General features: G+C 36.1%; 1 pseudogene; it reads left to right on the top strand.

Moving 5' to 3' along the window:
* Positions 1-359: 359 nt before the first annotated feature.
* Positions 360-1,074, top strand: LOC114108054 (bifunctional phosphoribosylaminoimidazole carboxylase/phosphoribosylaminoimidazole succinocarboxamide synthetase pseudogene; annotated as a pseudogene).
* The last annotated feature ends 11,377 nt before the right edge of the window (positions 1,075-12,451 follow it).

Genomic DNA, 12,451 nt, shown 5'->3' with positions numbered 1-12,451 from the left:
AGATTATTTATCATGTAGAATGTCTCACAGACTAGATGTTGTGATTAATAGTAACTATCTAGATCCATTGATCCATTAGGGATTACAAATGATGATATTCCAATTCTGTAATTCCTCTTCATTTATTAGATACAAGAAATCTATAAGAAAAATTATTCATCTGGGCTGGGGTTGTGGCTCAGTGGTAAAGCACTTGCCTAGCATGTGTGAGGCACTGAGTTCAATTCTCAGCACCACATAAAAATAAATAAAATAAAGGCCCATTGACAACTAAGTATTTAAAATTAAAAAAAAAATTATTCATCAATCTCTTAGTCTCTCTTTCCAGTGCAGCCACTCTCCTCAGCCTTTACAGGATAATGGTGACAGCTGAGGTTAAAAAAAGAAGAAGAAGAAGAAGAAGTTTATGGACTTGTTACATAGTCAAAGAGTCCAAGGACCAGATTACAGCAGGAAATAGCTAGAAAATCATCTGGAAGAAAAAGCTGCAATCTCCCATAAAATTGTCAGTTGTCATTTTTAAATTTTAGAGGAAGCAGTTATCAAAATTGCTTTCACCAAAAAATTCGGGGAGACAGCTTTCATTGTGCCCCAGGGTGAAATGATTCAAATTGAATGGATTTGCCCAATAGCAACTTGTTGTTTTTTCAAAAGAAATCCTGGCATCAACTTTTGCCCACCTAGAGTAGAGATGTTTTTCAAGGATGATGCCAAGAATGATTCACAGTGGTGTGAGGAATAGCTAATTGCTGCAAAATTTTGCTTTGTTGGATTTGTCCGCCAAATTGAAGTAGACATCATGAGTCGTGCTACACAGATATTTTTTAAATATTACAGAAATCCTGGTTGTCCCCAAACTGTAGGGTGTTGATATGAAGATTGTATTTGGTATTAATGTGAGAATCAAAGAAATTGTTCTTGCTGATGTTAATGATGATGATCCCTGGTGACTCTGGTCATCATAAATCAGCAGAAAGACAGTCTTATAGTGACTTCAAAGAAGTAACTCCTGAAGGGCTCCAGATGGTAATGAAAGACTTAGAATGGGTTGCAAAGAGAGTAGATTGCTTCTGAAATCAGAAAGTCATACTGGGTTGTAATATTGATGGACTCAACCATTTTTAACTGTGAAAAGAAATCAACACTTGTGGAAATTTTGGAATTCCATGTGAACTTCTGATAACAATTGCCCATAAATGATAAGTTGGATTGAAGCATTAAAGCTGAATATCCTATTACATTGAGCATTAAAGCTGAATATCCTATTACATTGTGGCAGTGGACAGGAAGAAGCAGTGGTTTGAGACCAATGATGTTGGGTACCCCTGTGTCCCCAGTTACTGGCTGTCCTCCTGTCTCATCAAAATGGGAAGCTCAGGATGTATGGTTATCTCTTCAACTACCCAGTGAACTCAACAATTTGACCATACTTTCTTTAAAAAGATCAACTCAGTTTGCTCCTCAGATATTTGAACTAAATAGCCATTTTGTATGGGCCAAATTGTAAACAATCATATTGAACATGCAGATTTCCTTGAAACAAGTTAACAAGAAAATCAAAGAACATAATTTATCAGAAAGAATGTCAGTTCATTTTTTAGGGGAAAAATAGAAATTTTTAGCTTAGCTACAGGGAAAAAAAGTCAAGGGATGAAAAGATGATTTTAAATCAAAGAAAACAAAACTTATTAGTAAATAAAAAAGAAAAATTACTCATTAACTATTTGATTACACTAAGAGGTTATACAGAAAATATAGTAAAAATGCTTGATTTAAAAAAAAAATATTTTTATTAGTTGTTGATGGATCTTTATTTTATTTACTTATTTACATGTGGTGTTGAGAATTGAACCCAGTGCCTCACACATGATAGGCAAGCAGTCTACCACTAAGCCACAACCCCAGCCCAAGTGCTTGATTTTTTTCCCCTTATGTTTTCCTATCAGTTTCAAAATAATGAGTTCCCTGATGTGAGTTAATTCCCAGTAAAGGTAACCAGTGAGTTATTTTTATTTAAAATTTTTTGGTTATCACCATGAATTCATAGATTTGAAATATGTGATGCATTTTAGTCCTTATGTTATCATTCTTATTGAAACTCAAATTGTTATATTTCTGGCCAGTATCATCCTGTTTAGTTTGGTTCCTGAGTCCTTTTTATATGACCCTATTAGTGTTTGATAGTTTTCTTGATTTCTAGTAGAACAATATATTGCAAGCTCATTTGAATATTTGCTTCTCTGGACCTGGAATCAATCATTACTATCAGGAGATGTTGCTTCTCATAGTGGAAAATGATATTTAGAATATTTAGAGAACATAATCTGGGTTCTAGGGATATTCACTGATAAAGGGTTTGCTCTTTTTTTTAACCTTTCTTTTAATTTTCTTTCTTTCTTCCTTTCTTTTTCTGAGTATTTTCAGGGTCAAGCCCAGAAAATTTCAATAACCCCCTTTTAAAAAAAGGCAAAACATATCATGAGACTCTACTGATATTTTCAGTTTAAATTCAGGACATAAGCTTTTAATTAATCTAATGTGTATTTTTCTGTTTATTTTCCCCATGCCCCAAACCCTAATTCTCAATGGCACACCACCACCATAATAATTCATTTGATTTATATCATAACACACCTATAATAGTTTCAATGTAACAACACTAACACTGAGAGTAATGTAAGATTTTTAATTTTTTGCAATTCTTTTTTATTATTATGTTAATGATGTATAGTTAACATATTATGCTTTAAAACACTCAAAAGCATTCTTTTCTGTGTGGTTATACTACATACTCAAGACAAAGCTAAGTCTATTTTGCTTTTAATTTTTAGAAATTATTTTTTAATTAAATTTATTTTATAATAAGAAAAGCATTTGCATAATTTCAAGGTCAAATAATAACAGATGTATTTAAAAATTCATTTATAAACTTTTGCTTTTCATCATCCTATTCTCTCCCACTCTTACAGAATAACATTTTTTTTTTTTTTTTTTTTTGGTACTAGGATTGAACCCAGGGCCATTTTACCACTCAATCATCCTCAGTTCTTTTATTATTTTTTTATTTTGAGTCAGGGTCTCACTAAGTTGCTGAGGGTATTTTTTATTTTGAAACAAAGTCTCACTAAATTACTGAGGCTGGCTTTGAGAATTTGTGATCTTCCTGCTTCACCCTTCCCAAGTCACTGGATTATAGATACATGTGCCACTGTGCCCAGCTCCAGATCAACATTTTCAAAAATTTATTCTCTCAATAACAAATAAATATATATCATACAAATTAGTTTCAAGATAATATACATAGTGACATATATGTGTTTGTGTACATGTGAATGATTTCTAGGTTCGTCTATGATATATACACATACAGTATGTAATCTGATTGAGTTACTAGAATTATTCAGTGAATTTTTATTGTTCTTTTGATATACCTAGCCTAATTCTCTCTTTAGATCAGAAGCCAGCTTGTCACACCTTATGAAGGATTCATTTCTGTTTTCTGTAAAAATATTAGGATGTCTGTATAGCCTGGCCATAAGTTGATGTTGTGAAGCTGCTTGGAATGCCTGCCCGTGCCTTGAACTCACCCATGCCTGGTTTTCCCTGACCAGATAACAACCCTTTTCTAAACCTTAGTGACGCCTCATAAATCCTGGCCTTCTCTGGCCAGATAACAACCCTCTCTGAGGCTCTAACGACCTTCATAAATTCTGATGTCCGGGCCAGCAAAAATGTAAACTAGCATTTGTGTTATGCTCCTCAGAGTTTTGTTATCTGTAACCCCGCTTTGTGTAACATTTTGGGCTATAAAGCTGAGCTGCAAGAAAGCTGCAGGGCTGTCCTTGGCTCCCACAATTTTGTTGGGAAAGGCAGCCCGGCCAGTCAAAATAATAAGCTTGCTTTAATTTGATTTTAATTGGATTCGGTGGTCTTTTCTTGCGTCGTGGTCTAACACATATGATTAAAAATTTTTTTTAAAATCTTCACATGTTCTTCCTGACATGGCATCTGTCTGCTTGACCACTTCATTTTAAACCAAGTGACTTTCCTTTACCTTCTGTACAGCTGTTACACTGGGTTTCTTTCAGTTCCTTGAACATATCAGTTCTTTCCTACTCCAGATTAATTTTATATTCTGTGTTCTCTGCCTAGAAGATTTTATTCTCTTGTGTTCTCTCTCTCTCTCTCTCTTTTTTTTTTTTTTTTTTTGGTACTGGGGATTTAACTCAGGGTCACTCAACCACGGAGCCACACCTCCAGCCCTATTTTGTATTTTATTTAAAGATAGGATCTCACTGAGTTGCTTAGTGCCTCTCCGTTATTGAAGCTGGCTTTGAATTTACAATCCTCCTGCCTCTGCCTCCTGAGCCCCTGGGATTACTGGCATGCCACCAAGCCCGGCTTTGTGTTCCTCTTTCAATTTAGATAATTCCTACTTATTCTTTAAACTCAAATTTCACTTCCTTAGAGAAATCTCTCACTAGATTAAGTTAAATCCTCATTGTTATGTATTCTCTTAATACCCCATAGTTTTTCACATTACTTACTATAATCATAATAAAAACTTTTTAATGGAAAATTTCAAACTGAGAAAAAGTAGAAAAAATAGTAAAATAAGTCTTTGTATGTCTCTCACACAGTTTTAACAAGTATTAACTCATGGCTAGTATTATTTGAAAGGTATGTCATATTCTGATTATTCTGAAGGAAATTTGAGACATTCTATAATTTAATCACTAGTATTTTTTTAAAGTTGTAGATGAACACAATACCTTTATTTTATTTATGTGTTTATTTTTATGTGGTGCTGAGGATTGAACCCAGTGCCTCACACATGGTAGGTAAGCATTCTACCACTGAGCCACAACCCCAGCCCCGAATCAATAGTATTTTGTTATAATAATTATAATTTAATAATGAATTATGAACTCTTGTTTAATGACTGTCTTCATTGTCACAATGTAAATTCTAAGGGCTTAGGGATTTGAATATCTTGTTCATTGCTGCACTCCCAGAGCCTACCTTACTTAGTTCAGTAAATATAGTAAATTTTGAGAGATGTTTTGAATAAATAAATGAGATGTGATAGGTTGCTAGAGAAAACAGAATAAACATTTAGTAGAATTACAGAGTTCAGCAAGGCTTTTCATCTGTTGTCCCATAGAATCTTTGTTAACAGTGTAGACTAGAATTAAGAACAATTAGGTCAATAATGTCTCTTGACTGATTTTTTTCAAATGGATTAATGAAACTGTGTTTTTTCAGTAGTGTATCAAAGGGCTCTCCCATGGTCTATTCTTGTTCCACAAATATTTTTTTTATCAATGACTTGGATGAATAGAGAGGATATCATTCCCCCCCACCCCCCCCACCCCACCCCCCCACCCCACCCGCAGCTGGGAATGACAGGAAATACACTAGATGACAGACTCAATTAAAAAATGATTTTGACAGACTAGAATGACAAAAGCCAATAAGATAATTAATTGTAATAGCTTCAAAGCCTTATACTTAGATCCAAAAAACACAATTGCAGAACTTTTTGATGAGGGAAATGTGGCTTAGCAACAACATGTGTTAAGAATACCTAGTGAAGGGTCTGGGGGTAATGTTCAGTGGTAGAGTATATGCCTAGCATGTGCAAGGCCTTGGGTTCAATCCCCAGTACTCCCCTAGTGGGTACAATGTGATATAGCCACTGTGAAATCTGTTGGAAGCCTTAGGTTTTATTACTGAAAGGCAGCATCTAGAATGAGTGAGGTAATCTCCCTATTTTTCTTTTGTTAATTAGATGACACCAGGAAGTGTTATAGACAGAAGAAATTTGAGACTATAAGCGAAGAAGTGGTTGAAGTACTGAGGATATTTTTTTAAATTTTTATTTATTTTTTTTAGTCATACATGACAGTAGAATACGTTCTGATATATAATACATACATGGAATGTACATACATCAATCATATTGTCTATTCTATTCTGCTGCTCTTCCTATCCTCCCTACTCCTCCCCTCCTCTCTCATCCTTTCTCTCTATCCAATCTAATGTGACACACTTTTTTTTCTTTTTCTCATTACAACATCATATATGTATTCTGTATAACAATGAGGTTCTCCTTCCATCTTCTGTGCAACTCCCCTTCTCCCTCTTTTTCCCTCCCACCTCTCTTCCCTATTTAATGATAGTCTTCTTCTCATGCTCTTCCTCCCTATCCCATTTTGAGTCACCCCCCTTATATCAGAGAAGACAAGTACTGAGGATATTTAATCTGTGAAAGCTAAGCCTGACTAGCTAGTGTTTAAGAACTTTTTTTTTTTAATTAATGGACAATACTTAAAAATTGTGAGACATCACAATTTTGATAAATTGGAGGATAAGGCAAATGTGGTCTTGAACTGCATGTGAACAATTATGTGCATCTGGTTCAACACTACCTCTTTATAGGGTTCCCCTTCTCTAATTCACCTGAACCACTCTGCTAACACCCTGCTACCTTCACTCAGGCATCTTCCTTGGCCTTATAGGTATTTGCATTTGTAATCCCTGGGTAGGCTAGCTGTGTAAAACTTGTCAGGGAGGGACTAGGACCACTGAGGTTAAGGTTATGGGGGTGGATTTTGGCACAGGTGTAAAGAAGTCCTGTCAATCAGGACTGCTCAGATGCAGAATGAGCTGTTCTTTTCATTCTATGAAATTTCATAAAGTCACAGTTTACTTTCCTTCTCTATTCTCTTTCTCTCCTCTTCTTCTTTTTTCTTCCCTTCTTGCTATGGACTGAATTGTGTCCCTTCAAAATTCTTCTTTTAAAATTAATTTATTTGTTTTAATTACATACCTATGACAGCAAAATGCATTTTGATTCATTGTACATAATTGCAGCACAACTTTTCATTTCTCTGGTTGTACACGATGTAGCGTCACACCATATGTGCAGTCATATGTGTACTTAGGGTATTGATGTCCATCTCATTCTACCATCTTTCCTCCCCCCATGCCCCCTCCTTCTTCTTCTTCCCCACCCCCCTCCCCTTTGCCCAATCAAAGTTCCTCCATTTCCCTTCAAAATTCTTATGTTGAAGCTCTTATACTCAGTGAGACTGTATCTGGACCTAGGACTGTTAGAAAGTAAAAGGTTAAATAATGACCTTATTATTTAACCTTAATTATGACTTATAAGGATGAGGTGCTAAACAATAGGTTTGGAGGCTCTATAAGAGGAGGAAGAGAGAGATTACTAATATCTCCACCTACCTATCCATGTGAGGGCATAATAAGAAGGTAGACATCTTCAAGCCAGGAAGAGAGCCCTCACCAGGAACTGATCATGGACTTCTAGCTGCCCAAATTGTGAGAAAATAAATTTCTATTTTTAAAGCCACCTAGTATAGCATTTGTTATGGTAACCTAAGCAGACTATGACCCCTCCTTTTCCTATACTTTTTCCCTTTCCTTCATTTCCTTCCTTCCTTTTATCTTTCTTTCCCTCTCTCCCTCCCTTATTTGTTTCCTATCTTCCATTTCTCCTCCTCTCTCTTCTTCCCTCAGAGCAATCATGCCTATAGGAAATAGTTTTCTTGATTGTCTTACGTTTTAGTCAGTTGCTATGACCAAAATATCTGACAAGAACAACTTAGATGAGGAATAGTGTATTTGGGCTTACAGTTTCAGAGATTTTAGTCCATAGATGACCATCTGCATTGCTTTGGGTTCAGGATGAGGCAGCAAATCATGGCAGAAGGGCCCCATAGAGGAAAGCTACTCAGCTCACGGTGGGATCAAGAACAGAGAGAGAGAAGAGGTGGGCAAGGGGTCACAGGGAAAATGTACCCTTCTTAGGGTATGCCCCCAGTGACCCACCTCCTGCAGCCATGCCTCACCTGCTGCCTACAGTTACACCCAGTCAGTCCATTCAAACTTGGATGGACGATTAAGTTGCAGCTCTCTTAATCCAATCATTGCACCTCTGAATAGTTCTGCATAAACACAGGGTCTTTGAGGGGAATATTTCATATCAAAACCTTTTGTCTCACTTTTCTTTATATGGCTGTTTCTTTGTACATTTATTTGGATGAACATAGTCCTGAACTGGAACAAAGCATAAAATTTTCATCTGAGGGTACACTTAAAAATCATCTTTAAAATATTACACAGTCCCATCTACCCCACCAACCCTGATCCTAAAAGATTCAGACGCACTAGTTTTCTGTAGATTTAACAAGCCTCAAAAGAGATTTGGAATCTTCTTGGAACTACTGCCACAGGATAATCTTTATGTCTGTACTGTACCCAAATCATTTACTTAGCACTCACTTAATAAATGTATCTATATGGAGAATTCCAAACAAAGCAAAACAAAATGCCATAAAGGAAAACACCCTTTTGATGCTTGTAGATCCTATAGTCTAGTTAATAAAACAACAAGAAGTCAAAAAGGATTCTAAAAAGTGAGACCACTCTGGAATTTGGTTAGTTCAGGAAGGCTTCTGAAGAAAAGCAATGCCAATGATGCTTGAAAGAAGTTAGTATTTGGGTGAATAGAGGAAAAGAAGAAAGAAAGTTTGTAGCAGGGAAATAATATAAGGAAAGCATAGACCTTACCCAGTTTGACTTACTCAGGAAACATTAAGGGGAGTTGTTTGCTAAATGGAGTGTGCATTGAGAAACTGGATGGACAAAGGAAGTCCTGTGAGGAAGACTACTACTTGATGCCCAGTGAGAAGTTTGCAATTGGAGTCAGAGAGATCTGAACCTGAATCCTGCCTCCAGTACTGTCTACTGTGATTTTAGACAGATTTCTTACCATTCCTGGGTCTGTTTTCTTCAGTGAGAAGGGGTTCATACTTGTTATCCATGAGCAATGTTGGAGATTAAATGAGCCAGCTGTGCCTGGCAGAGTAGTGCTTAGTAAATAAAGTTATAGACACCTGATCCTGTGTGCTAAGATCACCACCAAAGGTTCTGGAACAGCAAGGAGGACAGACTTACTCACTTTGATGAGAAGATAATTCAAACTGGATTTTTGGCATTGTAAAGGCAGCATTATAATTCCAGCCTTTCTACTTCTATTGGGTGTTGTACCTCTTATATCTGTGATATCTCCCATGGTTAGCAAATAAATGCTCTTGCTACTCCTGCTTTGGTTCTTTAGAATTCCTAAGGACAGCAAGTGGGGAGCTGGAGGCACATAAAAATTGATCCTATTTGTTGATCATTGTATTAGGCACTTTATATGCATTCTACATGATTTATGAAAATGAAAGAAAACTAAGTTAACTAAGATATATATATATATGGGATTGAACTCAGAGGCACTCCACCACTGAGCCATATCCCCAGCCCTATTTTGTAGAAGCAGGATCTCACTCTTACTGAGGCTGGCTTTGAACTTTCGATCCTCCTTCCTCAGCCTCCAGAGCCACTGGGATTACAGGTGTGTGCCACTGCGCCCGGCCAAAAACTAAGTAATATTTTGACTTTTAAAAATATGTAGCTATATTTTTATAAATTTATTCTTATTAAATTAATGAGCTGATTAAAAACATTTGTCATATATAAGGTTTAAAGAATGTAAGGTTAAGGGGCTGGGGCTGGGGCTGGGGCTCAGTGGCAGTGCACTTGCCTGGCATGTGGGAGGCACTGGGTTCTATTCTCAGCACCACATATAAATAAATGAAATAGAAATTTATCAACAACTAAAAAAATTTTAAAAAGTTTATAAGGTTAAAAGAATGACAGTAAAACAAACAAAAAAACTCATTTCCCCTTTCACAGTTTAAGAACTAGAATGTTCCCTGTATTTTATTTGTTTTTTATATCAGAAAGCATTTGTACTACCATATCACCAGCTGGCTGGACTGGTGACATGAGCTGGATTCAAAAGAGCTGGCTGCATCAAAAACTAAGAAAATGATGAAGGAAACACACAGTACACAGAAATGCCTTTTGTGGGAATCAGGAATGACTCAGTGACTTAAGGGTCCCATGGAAAAAGAGAGCATTCACCAGGATTCTTTTTATTTTTATAAGGGGGACACACAGAAGGAGGTTCAAAGGAATGTTCTTCACCAAATAGGGCAAGGAAATCAGATTTCAGGGGGTTGTCCATCCCCATTAGGTAACGCCCAGGTAAGGCTTGAAGCAGCCTCCCTTGCCTAGCTAGGGTAAAGGCCACTTACCCTGCACAGCTTTCTTGTGCTGCCAGACCGGCACCCACATCGCTCCAGGCGGAGGTGGGGGGGAAGCTCAACCAGGGGCGATGGGTGGCTCCCCACAGTACCATAACTTTAGTCCCTATATTTTAGATCTCCTAGAATGTTCCTTCCCCATTCTACTTTTCTCTTTCAGAAGGAATCATTGTCACTAATTTTATGTTTAACACTTTCTTGCTTTCCTTTAAAAATTTACCAGTTTGTATGTATTCTTAAATACATACATTTACTATGGCTTTCTTGTCCTCATATCATTAGACGCTTGACAGAAAATAAAAGATGGGCATTTTCAAAAGTTTTAAGACAATGTGAATTCACTCCAGTTATTTTTTGTTATCTTATACATTGTTATCTCAAAACATATTTAAAATGAAGATGCAAATACGCTTTTTCCTAACAATTTCACTTACAGTACTTTGTGCTACAGATATATCCACACACATATATTTGCACAAAATTGCAAACTAGTCATTGGGGCACTGCTTATAAAACAGAAATTGAGAACAGCTTAAATGTCTATCAATAGAGAATGCATCAATGCAAGGTTATAGCATGCTGTCAGTAAAAATGAATAAAGTATGTTTTCAAAGGAATAAAATGCAAAATACACTGTTAAGTGAACAAAAGTAATTTGGAGTACAATGTATATAGCATAACTACTTAAATGTTATGGAATTTAAAAAATGTTTAAAATGTTTTTATTGGTGCATTATAGTTACAGGTAATAGTGGGATTCATTTTGACATTTCATACATGCATATAGTGTGCTTCATTTTACTCTCTACCACTTCCCCTTTCCCTCCCCTGCTTCTCCACCCTTATCCTGTTCCTCTACTCTATTGGTTGCCCAGGCTGGCCTTGAACTTGCAATCCTCCTATTTTAGCCTCCCAAGTTGCTGGAATTTCAGGTGTGCAATACTATACTTGGATTATTTATTATTTTTAATTGGTGCATTATAGATATACATAAAAGTAAAGTTCATTGTGACATATTCTTACATGCACATAGCATAACTTGGTCAATTCCACAGTTCTTCCCCTGTCGGTGCTAGAATTTTAAAATATATCTATACATATATACTTGCAGGTATATAGAATATTCTGGGTAAATACATACCAAACTAATAATACTGATAAAACTGATAACCCTGCTTTTGAGGAGGGGAATTAGAGGTATAGTGGTCAGGAAGGGTGGACTACATGCATTACTTTTTATGTATGCATTACTACATGCATTATATGTACATTGCTTTAGAAACTTATGCATTAATTTGAAAAATGATTTTTTGAAATAAATGATTTTTTAAAATAAATTCTATTTGAATACTAAACCTCCCCTGATTACTACTATTTGTCTTCCATAGTCTGAACCCTGAAATTTAACTTGTTTGCATGTGTGTGTATGTATATATATGTATATATATATTTATAATTTGGAGAATAATATTTACAATATAATAAGTTGATACATACGGAAAAGAATGATGACTATATTTTGAGCACACTGAGTTTGGGATGTCAGTAGGACAGAATGATGAAAAAGTCTAAGGCAGTTGGGAATGTGAACTAGTCAGGACTGAAGAAAAGATCTAGTAAAATTCTCAAAGGAGAGAATGTAAGAGGAGAAATGGACAGGGACATAACTAAAGGAAGAATTTACATTTGGGATCAGACTGGGAAAGAGGAATCAGAAAACAAGAGGCAGATCTGAGAATGAACAGATTTATAGGAAATGCAAAAGAAAAAAAAAAGGTAATATAAAGAAATGAGTTGTTAGTGGTGGCTTGATTCTGACCAGAATGAAAATAAGAGAAATCTGTTGGATTTAATCCTGCAGCTGGTATAAGGAGAACATTTTCTGCACAGGGTTAGATGGTGAGGAGATAGAAGCTATGAGAAAAAAACTTGATAGTGAAGGCAAAGAAGGAGGAACAGGAATATAGTTCAAGGTGGGGCTTGATGAATGGAGGTGATTTGTGTGTGTGTGTGTGTGTGTACTCACATGTGTGAGAGCTCTTCAAACTATTCATGAATTGGTAGGAAGAAGTCATAGAAGAAAGAATGAATAAGAAGTATGATTTGGCCAGGTTGGGGAACTTATTGATGGAGTGACAAAGAAAGGGCTACAGCAGGGGTCTTTTTTTACCTTGAAATAGAAGAGGTCACCTTTTTCTCTGTGACAGTGGTAAGGAAGGGAGAATGAGGAAGAAACAGGAAGTCATATTAATGTAGAAGCACCTTCACAT

The sequence above is a fragment of the Marmota flaviventris genome, chromosome 13 (assembly GCF_047511675.1).
Source record: "Marmota flaviventris isolate mMarFla1 chromosome 13, mMarFla1.hap1, whole genome shotgun sequence".
In the NCBI taxonomy this organism is placed as follows: Eukaryota; Metazoa; Chordata; class Mammalia; order Rodentia; family Sciuridae; genus Marmota; species Marmota flaviventris.
Note: the sequence above shows the minus strand (reverse complement) of the source record. Positions and strands in the feature narration are given on the sequence as shown.